This window comes from Schistocerca serialis, chromosome 4 (assembly GCF_023864345.2).
Source record: "Schistocerca serialis cubense isolate TAMUIC-IGC-003099 chromosome 4, iqSchSeri2.2, whole genome shotgun sequence".
Classification (NCBI taxonomy): Eukaryota; Metazoa; Arthropoda; class Insecta; order Orthoptera; family Acrididae; genus Schistocerca; species Schistocerca serialis.
In genome coordinates, this window is record NC_064641.1 from 508,959,021 (window position 1) to 508,970,252 (window position 11,232).

Consider the following 11,232-nt stretch of genomic DNA (forward strand, 5'->3'; position numbering starts at 1 on the left):
ATGTTCTTGTTGATCAGTGTATATTAGATTTCTTACTGTTTACTAAAACGGAAAATGTATAAAAATCATCAAATGTGCGATAAGGTCAACAAAATCATTCAGTCAGCACGGTACCTGTCCGAAAAGTGACAATGAAATCCGAACAAAATGGAATTTTCAGCTAGGTACTATGAGGGAACTTCAAAGACAAACTTAAAGAAAATACTATGACAGTTTTCAGCAAAATAAACCAAAGCAAATATTGTAGACATAGCGATGGAAAAAAAACCAATTACGGCATTCGTACTCTTGTCTTCATTACCTGAGTCTAACGCAAGGCAACCTTTCACTCAATTATGACATTTGCAAGAATAGCGACTACAGTAAATCAGATGAATGTATCGAAATTCCACCAACAAACACAAACAACTCATTTGTATCATACGCAGTGTCATTTCACGTGTTATGAATCCATCTGCAGATACTCTTAATTCCGCAGTAACTACCTGTTTCATGTCGTTTTTTGTGGACTGAGTGCTTAATTCAGGCCCGGCATGGAATGTCTTCCTTGCATAAAATTAGATATAAGTAACCTGAAATATGTTACTATCTTCAATGCACTTTGAAAAAAAAATTGTACGTGCGTGAATTATACACTGTAAGAAATGTTAGCAAAATTTACCTTTCTGTGCCGTACTTCCTGTAACACGTAGTGTTAGAATATGTTGCCTGAATATACTTCGCACGTAACTATTTATGCTATATACGGCCAGTTCTCACCACCGAAATTGTTTTTCTCGTTAACTCTGTGCTTATAACAACGTAATGCAGCACAAGCTGTAATTAACACTCAAAAACTTTTTAAATTAGTTAACCTGGGGAGGAGTAGATGCCATGAGGTGAATTTGAACTAAAACTAGTGAATTATATAAATGATTTCTATAAAAGAAATTGCTTCTAACTACGTTTTTTCACTTACGTGGCTATAAACAAATGAATGTGCACTCTTGTCAATACACTAACCCCGTTTGAACACTCTGAAAGTGAAGCTGCTAATAAAGTGACAAAATGAAATTAGTCTCGCTGTAAATACCTGATATGATAACACGTTTAATGCATTAAATATTCGATTTTTAAAAAAATAATTACATTTCAAGACTCCAGCCAAGTAAATGTAAATACAATTATGTTAAGAATACTCCAGACGAGCGATGTTTTATTACGTTCGAATTATTTTCGCATTGTGTGACGAAAGTGTGGCTGTCTATGGAATGGGGAAAGGGGAGAGCGGCAGTGGTACCAGAAGTATGACATTAAGGTGGACTGCAGAACATAAATTTTCATGAAGTACATATAGAACGTCAGAAAATGATGTAATAAGTCTAGTTTCTTTTCGAATATTATAAAGACACACGGTCGTTATAACAGGTGTTCTCACTGTATTGCACTCACTTCATTGCACTCTGGCATGCGTAGCAGGGAGGTTGGATATGTGGCAGAGTTTTACTGTGGTTTGCACGGTCACCAAACCAACAAGACAATTCACAATACCTCCCGAGGAGATCACGAATGTAAAATTAGAGAGATTAGAGCGCGCACGGAGGCTTTCAGACAGTCGTTCTTCCCGCGAACCATACGCGACTGGAACAGGAAAGGGAGGTAATGACAGTGGCACGTAAAGTGCCCTCAGCCACACACCGTTGGGTGGCTTGCGGAGTATAAATGTAGATGTAGACAAGAGCTTCGTATGTGTGGGGACATTTAAATTTCTTGTTTGCTTCAAAGGCGAATAGCAGTGATTAGATAATTCACAAAATCATTGCAAACAAGAGTGAAATCATACTTTACCAGTCTAGGGTTACTGAGATGCTGTGATAATTCATGGTCCAAGTGTGCACTGAAACAAGTGGATTATGTTGCAACATACGCTTCAGAGGATGTTATTGCCATCTAAACAGCTTTTCCTTGTGTTTTACAAGTATAGACGAATTTTTCGGTCACTTGGAACTTGTAATATAGTCTTCAAAATCTGTTGTGATACAGTATCACTAATGAATAAGTCTAGTATGCCATTGGTCACTGTCTTGCATCTACCGATTCATTGTTGTGGCGGAACGTTGTTTTCGTCCAAAATGGATATTTCAGGATATGTTCATATTTAATTCTTTTTTTTTGTTTTTTTTGTTTTTAGATAAGAAAATGTGACGTAGCAAGTTCTTTTATTAAGCATTCTTGAATTCAACCGATCGCCTTTGGCGCCCATATTTGTCTGAGGTACGAATAGCAGTCGTTCGTGGGAATATCTGTAGTTCTGAAAAGGCATGAAAGACGATTATAATCTACAGTGAGACATAGATAGCGACCAATGTTATTCTCCGAGCTGCAGAACGTATATCTCTCTACACATCCGCGATTACGGAAACGCTGGTTACATGCGTATAGGAAATAACTCGAGATGAAAAAAGTTTCATAATTGAAGATTATCAGCTTTCTTTACAGGTATGGGTGCATAAGAAGTAGTTTACTCTCGTGTCTGTACACATATGGACGAATTACAGTCGCGCTCGTGCAGTGTACCGTACTTCAATACATCATTGATGTCGGCCGTTATGAACATCGTGAGCTACTTGATGGCACAGCAGCTTTGTAGGTTAGTCACGTGTCATTAGTACTGTAGTAGGTGGGTGATACATGAGGGAGTATCTAAAAACGAAAGTGGAAGACAATCGAAAAGCGATTCTGTCAAGCTGCGTACCATTAAGATGTTATCCAAGAGCTGCGAAACCCCCAGAGCGTCCTGAAAGGCTTGCGCAGTCGTGCAGTCTACATCTCACTTCCTGTTATGCAGTGGTTCCTAACCTGCGGATAGTTACCCCCTGAAGAGTAAAATTAAATTTTACAAGAGGTAAAAACAAAAAAGGTTCGATTGTATTACGGTTATGAAACTAAATTATTATTTTAAGGTTCACTATTATTACCACTATTTCTTGAGACTAATACTGATGATGTTGGAGGTGAGGGAACTAGCTAACATCTGACTGCACTCAGGGTTAATGGCCTCAGGAAGGTTGGGAAATACTGATCTTATACAGGACTTAAGTTTGTGAAATGAAGCAAATACGGTCCCCTGTTTTTCATTGCTCAGAAGTAAACAATGGAAGTAGCCCGCTTGTGAGAAGACCAGCTTTGTTCAATAATTAAGTCCACTTGTTAACAAATCTGCTTTGTCCAATAATCAAGAAACAAGATTCTAACAAGAAATACGGAGCCACTAAGGAGAAGCTCATGAGGCATGTCAACAGCATCATATTAGACAATCAATTGTTTTGTGCAGGATGGTCACAAGCAGCCGGAAAAGCTTCTCAGGAAGTTGCACAGTAGGTTGTGCTGAGAAATAATTGTTAAGAAAAACATTCAACATGTTGCGCCGAGTTAATTAACAGTGAAATTAAACAATCAGGCCCTTGCCGCCGCAAATTCAAGCGGCCTGTCAGAGACGGTGTCGCCAAACCCGTACTTCGTTTGGTTTCCTAAAACCGAAGAAGACAGCGATACAAAAGTAGTCCATGCGGCGATAGCAATGATCGAAGCAGAACCAAAGGCTGAGCAGTCTCGTGTCAATATCTTAGCTACGGGAACAATTGACATTAACTGTATATGGCGGGATGCTTGAATTTGGGCGCTTAAAGGCCCGATTGGCTAATTCAATGCTAATTAACTCGGAAACGGCGCAACATATAGATTCTTTTTCTTAACAGTTATTCTCAGCACAGCTTACTCTGTAACACCCTTACAAGCTTTCCAGACTATTTCTGACCACCCTGGATAATGTGCTACTTTTCAGGGAAAATCGCCTCGTTTCACAAGGACGGTTTGAGACTGGCCCGAAAGCCTTCAACACGTGGTTAACTGTAAGCGAAGTTCTATTAAATGCTAGAGCTTCAGTGTGAAGCGTTTACCGTTGTGTTGGTTCCTTATTTCCTCCAGAAATGAAACAGCTTTTGTTCGTTTCCCAGCCCTATTACTTAAGCAAAATGCTATGCTAAACTTCACGCATTTTCACTTAATTTTTGACAGGAATGCTCTATATTAGCAAACTAATGTTGGAAGCAAAATGATAGTGCTTTTACACTAATACAACGGTATAAGTGGCTGGATTACGAATAATTTTTCACATAAATGGGTATTTATAGTAGAAGAGGTTAGATATCGGTCTCGCCAGCGGCACTCTTGCAGCACCTGCGCTGAAGTACTGGTCATCTGCAAAGGCAGGCTTTATCTGCCGCAAATGCTGTATTTAACTGACACACATAGGCTTGTGGCAGTTGTGAAATAATGGTTCGCATCATGGTCTTTAGCTATCTCAACAATATGTGCGCACACCACCTTCGGATGAGCTGAATTAATAAGGGAAAACATCATTTTCTAGTACTGTAGCTTTAAAGATTAAATTCTGCACCATCAAATCAACTACGTGTAATGAAGTATTCGTTTCCGTTATTTCCGTTATTGATCGCCAGGATGTACAACGTTTCTGACATCTCACTGTGGCTGAGCGCAGAGCATGATATTGTTTGTTGATTGCGTGGGAGGGAGGTTATTGCAATTAGACACCACATTGTTGACACTAAGTGAATTAATAACGTACTTACTAACTTACACTTACTTATTTATTCTCCTGGTCCCACAGACCTTATTCGGATTTTGGCCTTGCCAAGCAGCCTCCCCCACAGCGTTCTCTCTATCGCTTCTTCTTCCCTTGCTCCAGTAAAAGATCCTTGGGCACCTGCCCCCCCCCCCCCCCATCTTGTTTTAGGTCTCCCTTAAAGGTCTTCACATTTCAGCTTTCTTCTCAGATACTTCCCTCGATCTTGATCCCTCCTCTTTTCTATTGACTTGCCCGACCCATCTCAGCCTCCTTATCTTTGCTTCCACAAAAGTATATGTGTTTCATTATACAGCTCACTGAGATCCCTGTTTTTTTCCTCCTTCGCCATTCTCCCCCCTCCCAAATTGGTCCAAATACTTTCCACATGATATTATTTTCGAAAACATTTATTTTTCTCTCTATATAATTCCCATCCTCCATACGTTTGCCAGCCGGCCGAAGTGGCCGTGCGGTTAAAGGCGCTGCAGTCTGGAACCGCAAGACCGCTACGGTCGCAGGTTCGAATCCTGCCTCGGGCATGGATGTTTGTGATGTCCTTAGGTTAGTTAGGTTTAACTAGTTCTAAGTTCTAGGGGACTAATGACCTCAGCAGTTGAGTCCCATAGTGCTCAGAGCCATTTGAACCATTTTTTTGTTATTTAGCATTTTGATTGCATGTGCAGTCCTTTTCAGTGTCGGAGGTTCAGTTCTAATGTTTACGTTGTTCCTCCCATTCTGTACTTTCATCTTCAACATTTAAAAGCTCCTCAAAATATTCCTTCCAAATTTCCATACTTTCTTCCTTTCCAAAGCTGTAATGACATTTTTATGTTTAACGCCGTACATCCTTATTCATAGGATACATACGTATCCTATTCTGAAGAACCTAACTGACCTGTAGAAAGCTATCTCATTCCATGTAGATTTATTCTCTCTTTCTCTTTTCACTAGACTCAACATGCTCTTCTCTTTCCTTCTGAGAGAGTTCCAGCTTTTCCTGATAGCATTTTCATACACTTCTTTGCTTTCGTTCGAATCGTCCCGTAGGGGTTTGTCGTTTCCTACTCTTCTTTCTTTCACTTTTGGCTCACAGTCTTCCGAGAACCATGGATTTCCCCCCGTTCTTTTTCGTTTGCCTTATGCTTCTAGTGCTGCTGCTTCCACATTTGTTTTTATAATTTCCCACTGGTCTCTAAAGCCGAGCTTGTCCCCCACTGATAGAAACTCAGATCTGTTTTGAAGCTTAATAACAGATTCCTGTGCCCTTTCATTATCTCTCAATTTTTGCGCATCTCTGCTTGATTCTTCTATACCATTTCCTCCTCCAATAACGTTTAGATGGGACAGATTTCCAGTTAAACTTGATACGAATTTATTCTTTGTGCTATTTGAAATCAGTGGCTTTATGTGCTCACCGGACCAAAAATTAAGTCAGCCCAATGCGTACATACAGATGAATCACTGAGCAGATGGCGAAGCTGCGCATAAGGAAGCAGCGATCATTGAGACATTTATGTTTCAAGCGGACATTGTACACAAAAATGGTTAAATATAAGGACGTGACAGAGAGGCAAATGAGGAGCAGTCTTGATATGCTGTAACCATGGGCATATGGTGTGTAAAGCTGATAGATTTGTTGATGGTGGGAAAAAGATCCTGATTGAGAGGGACCGGAGACGCGTTTCACGGCCTGTGAATCAAAATCGCTTCCAAACCCGACAGGGATTGCTGCAGGCAGTGAATGACGGTCCAGACCAGCCTGTTAGCGAGAGAACATTGCGGCGTCAACTGAATGCAATAAGCATTTGCAGCCGATCACCTCGCATGAGACCACTGCTCACACAGGCGCATCTTGCTGCACGTTCAGTGGGCTAGAAATCATCGAACGTAATGCAATCTTACGAATCACTTTTTTGTCTGTATTCAAATGACGCACGTCGTCGATTGTGCTGAAGGCCAAATGAAGCATTTCATCCTGAATGTATGGAAGGTCAGGTGCAAGCCGTAGGTTGCGTCTATGATGTTTTGAGGATGCTTTTCTTATCATGAATGTGGCTCATCACCGAGATGACTACTAACATTAACCAGCTTGTTTATTTAATGATCATGCCACAACCAATCTCAGTAGCATTTACAACCCCTGTTTAAAACTAAACTACTTCTATCGTCCTTAGAAAACTGCCAAAATTATAACAATACCTAAGCCCGGTAAATGGCTCCCCTTCCCTCAAAGTCATCGAGAAGTTTCTCATCAATTTCCTCAGAAGTTTTTCGCAAAAATCGTTGTCATTTTCTTGCAAATCTTTCTTCTCCAGAACGATGTAATCTTTCCCGAACAATTCTCTTTCCGCGCTAATTAGTCAGCCCGTATTGTCAGTGAAATGTGAAGATTTAGTAGACTACACATGGGTCTTGCTTTATTAGATATAGAAAAAGCTTTTTGAAGGGTGTAGCATAGTGGATTTCTATACAAACTCCACAGCTAGGACTGTCCGCCTAATAAAGTGCATATTCATCAGTCGGTTTGAGCTAATTTTGGGAATTTTTGACGGAGACGTTAAGTGTGATTTACAGAGGAATTTGGATTATATACAGATAAATGACTTTGAGAGGCGATAGTCCAGATATATCTCCATTGTTTATAATCAATTTTATTCGGTTTCAGTCGTTTGAAGTTGGGTAAGTAGCGATTCAGTACTTTCTCATATGGAACCCGGAGGCACCAACAACGAACGCTTTAGAGAATCAACAAATAACTGTTTGATTATGTTTAAGACGGTAAGATGATGTTCATTAGTTTAGCTCCACATTAATATTTGCAATGTTACAATAACTTTATCTTGGAACCCTTCTATTTACTCCGTGTTTGCATAGAAAAACAGCAATATGGGAATTGTGACTCCTCCTTGATGCAAAACACTTAGTCATTTGTTTACTTATTTAGTCCCCAAGCTAGTTTCAACGACAAACATCGCCGTCATCAGTTGGTTACTTAAATGAAAAACATGCAGAAAATAGCATAGTTATAAAAACACTGACACATTACTACTGTTCGTTTTTGAAATATAGTTTTCTGTGGATACTTTCATACTCCCTTATTTATTGTTCGTTATGCCATGTTTTGAAGAATTGTTGTCGCTGTTCTCGGTATATTTTCTGTGCTTTTTCTGTTGTCGTTTTTCTCAGCGTACATCATGCCATCTGAAACTGTGTGAGTGGCAGTTAGTAAACATATACTAAAAGATGAATAGAAAGTAGGTTAGAATGACATCATTCGTGAAAGATGCTCTCGAGTATTTCTGAGACATGTACTGTTCCGGTGCAAGTTGTTAGGGTTAATATTAGGCTGTAGTAAACAGGCAAATGGATGAAAATGTGACACACGAGCAGTCGCGAGTCTGAGATTCGGACTTCAGCATTGAAGTCCAAGCTATTGTTGCTGAGGTTATGTTTCACTGTGTAGTACACGTATGTCAGTTCTGCTGCAACAGTTCTGCTTTATCCACTTGTGCTTGAGCTACTTCTAGAAAAAAGAAGCTGGAAGTTTTGAAAGACTCCTTATGTCCTTCTCCTTGTTTATATGACCTAACCATATTACAAATATTTATTACCAAATGAAATTCATGTTAACGCAGTTTCGAATTGCACCAAACAGATAACGTTATTTCAAAATTAACTTACGGCTTACGGGTAGTTTTTTGCGTTCTGAGAACACTCGGTATTACCGCCAAGTGCCACATTGAATTACCGTTTGCAGATGTAACAGGAGGCTCTGAAACAGTTAGCTTTACAGGATGAATTCAGGATCAAGTGAACGGTAGACATACATGTTTTCAGTTTTTTTGCTTGGGAATGATTTCTCGCTATCTTCATTGCTGTTCATATTAAAACAGGAAATCACAAACTCCATATCTGACCAGAACAATGCTCACGTCCTCTAGCTCAACGTAATGAGGTCCTTCCTCCAATTACCGGGTCGCCGGCCGGCAGAACAGACTCCAAACGTAAGCGCTGTTGCTGGTTTACTTGTTCACCACAGGACCAGAGATTGTAAGGAAAGCCATGGCGTATCAGGCGAAATGAATTATTTTAACTCCCATTCCGAATTTAGAAAAATACGGGATAAATTCAGAATAATATGAGACATAAACGTAACAAAAAGCCGTAATACGGGATTTCCTGGCAAATACGGGATTGTTGACAACCCTAGTCTGGGTGTGTGTGCCAGAGAAAATGCTAAATAAGAAAAGCGCTGTAGTAACGTCCTAATACATGTTGTTTCCCTTAAAGCTTGTTTCTCATTAGTAATTCATATCTGGCTCAGGAATGGTAGTTTTCGAGTCCTATGTATTACACTCAGGCGTGTTTCGTTAGTTGTGTGATTAGTTCTCATTGTGCAAAATGGCTCTGAGCACTATGGGACTCAACATCTGAAGTCATCAGTCCCCTAGAACTTAGAACTACTTAAACCTAACTAACCTAAGGACATCACACACACCCATGCCCGAGGCAGGATTCGAACCTGCGACCGTAGCGGTCGCGCGGTTCCAGACTGAAGCGCCTAGAACCGCTCGGCCACATTGGCCGGCTCTCATTGTGCATGTACCTGACTTCCCAATATACTGAGGAAAGCCCTAGTATAGTTTTATGCGAGCATTTGTGCGGGCAAAATATTTTTCGATGCCTGTGTGTCATATATTATTTTCACCCTGAAAATAGCTCCTATTTTGTCGTAATGTACTTTTGTTTAATTTGTTAATTTTATTAACTGATCTGTTGAGCTCGCCTAATAGAAGAGACAGTAAATATAAAAAATGACAGACACCTTAGGTGAAACATGTCTACAGCTCGTCCTGCGGATGCTGGCAGCAGGAGGTGATGATGCGACCTGTCCAAGGAGCCACTCACGTTGTAAGTAGGCTGTTTAGGTTTTTTTTATTGGTAACTATGTAAGTAGGCTGTTTAGGTTTTTTTATTGGTAACGCCACCTCTGTATGAAAATCACTGGCTGTGCTGTGTGCAGTCTGTGGCTGCTTTGCATTGTTGTAATACTCGCCATTGTAGTGTTAGGCAGCTGGCTGTGAACAGCGCGTAGCGTTGCGCAGTTGGAGGTGAGCCGCCAGCAGTGGTGGGTGTGGGGAGAGAGATGGCGGAGTTTTGAAATTTGTCATGAACTGCTATATTTATATATGATGATATCAAGGTAAATACATTGTTTGTTCTCTATTAATATCTTTCGTTTGCTGACTATCCCTATCAGTTGTTAGTGCCTTCCATAGTTTGAATCTTTTATTTAGCTGGCAGTAGTGGCGCTCGCTGTATTGCAGTAGCTTGAGCAGCGAAGATTTTTGTGAGGTAAGTGATTTGTGAAAGGTATAGTTTAATGTTAGTCAGGGCCATTCTTTTGTAGGGAATTTTGAAAGTCAGGTTGCGTTGCGCTAACAAAATATTGTGTGTCAGTTTAAGCACAGTCATTTGTATAATTGTTGAAAGGGGGCGTTTCAACGTGCTGCCAGCGACAGGTACAGTCAGTGCGCACTGCGGGCTCCGTGTGGTACCCTGTATTGCAATATAATACGGGATTACCACCTACTGCGGAATGTAAAGGCGTCTGATTCATTCTTATGGATTACATTGGTGCTGTCGACTGCCAGGCTAACGATATATACATACACTGATAGTTCATTAGTGTGAACGTTTTAAGAAGTGATACCTTGAAGTTCTGTTCATTGCTCAGCGGTATGGAGATGCCTGACACGTTGGACGTAATGATGAGCAGCAACGGAAGAAACAAGTACCGAATACTTTGCAACTGGTAAGTGGCTCGATAGTGCCACGCTTAAAAATTTAGTCTTTGCCTTTACGGCCAAAAAATAAAGTGGTTTAGTTTGACTCAAGAATTGCTAGCGTCACAGCATCGCTAGTAACTAATCAAAAGTGACACACAATTATACGTAAGGGGCCACTAATAATCTCTTGAACTGAATTCGTCCGAAGAATCCAATTTACATTAGATCAGTTTGTCAGTTAGCTATACTGGGTCGCATTCGGCCAGCGTGTTGATGAAAAGTGAGCGCCTCTCGACGTTCGGAAAGATTGACCGAACAGAATGAAGCCAAGATTGGTATAATAAAAATCTACTGCCAGGCGCGCTAGTCCTTTTCTATATTTTATTTTCCACGTCTTTTGCGAAACTTTGGCTCTGCTTACACGGTCGCTTCGTGAGGCTTTGGAGGACAACTGCCCTTCCCCTCCCCCCATCCATCCCTCCTCCTCCACACAAGAAACATGATACTGCAATTTCGTTGGGAAGCCCTAACACATCCTCCTTACAGTCCAGAACTCTTCCCATGCGATTTCACTGTTTTTGGAGCCCTGAGCAAAGACATTCGCGGCCGCCGCTTTGCTTCGGATGAAGTGGTGCACACCTGGGTACGATCGTGGTTCCGTAGGCAAACGTAAACATTTTTCCGTGAATGCACTGACGGTCTTGTTTCAATGTAGGAAAAACTATAAAAAGTTATGGCGATTAATTTGAAATGATAAATGGTTTACTTAGTTTTTCCTGTATGGTTTTCATTTGACCTGCTCTTACACATTAATAT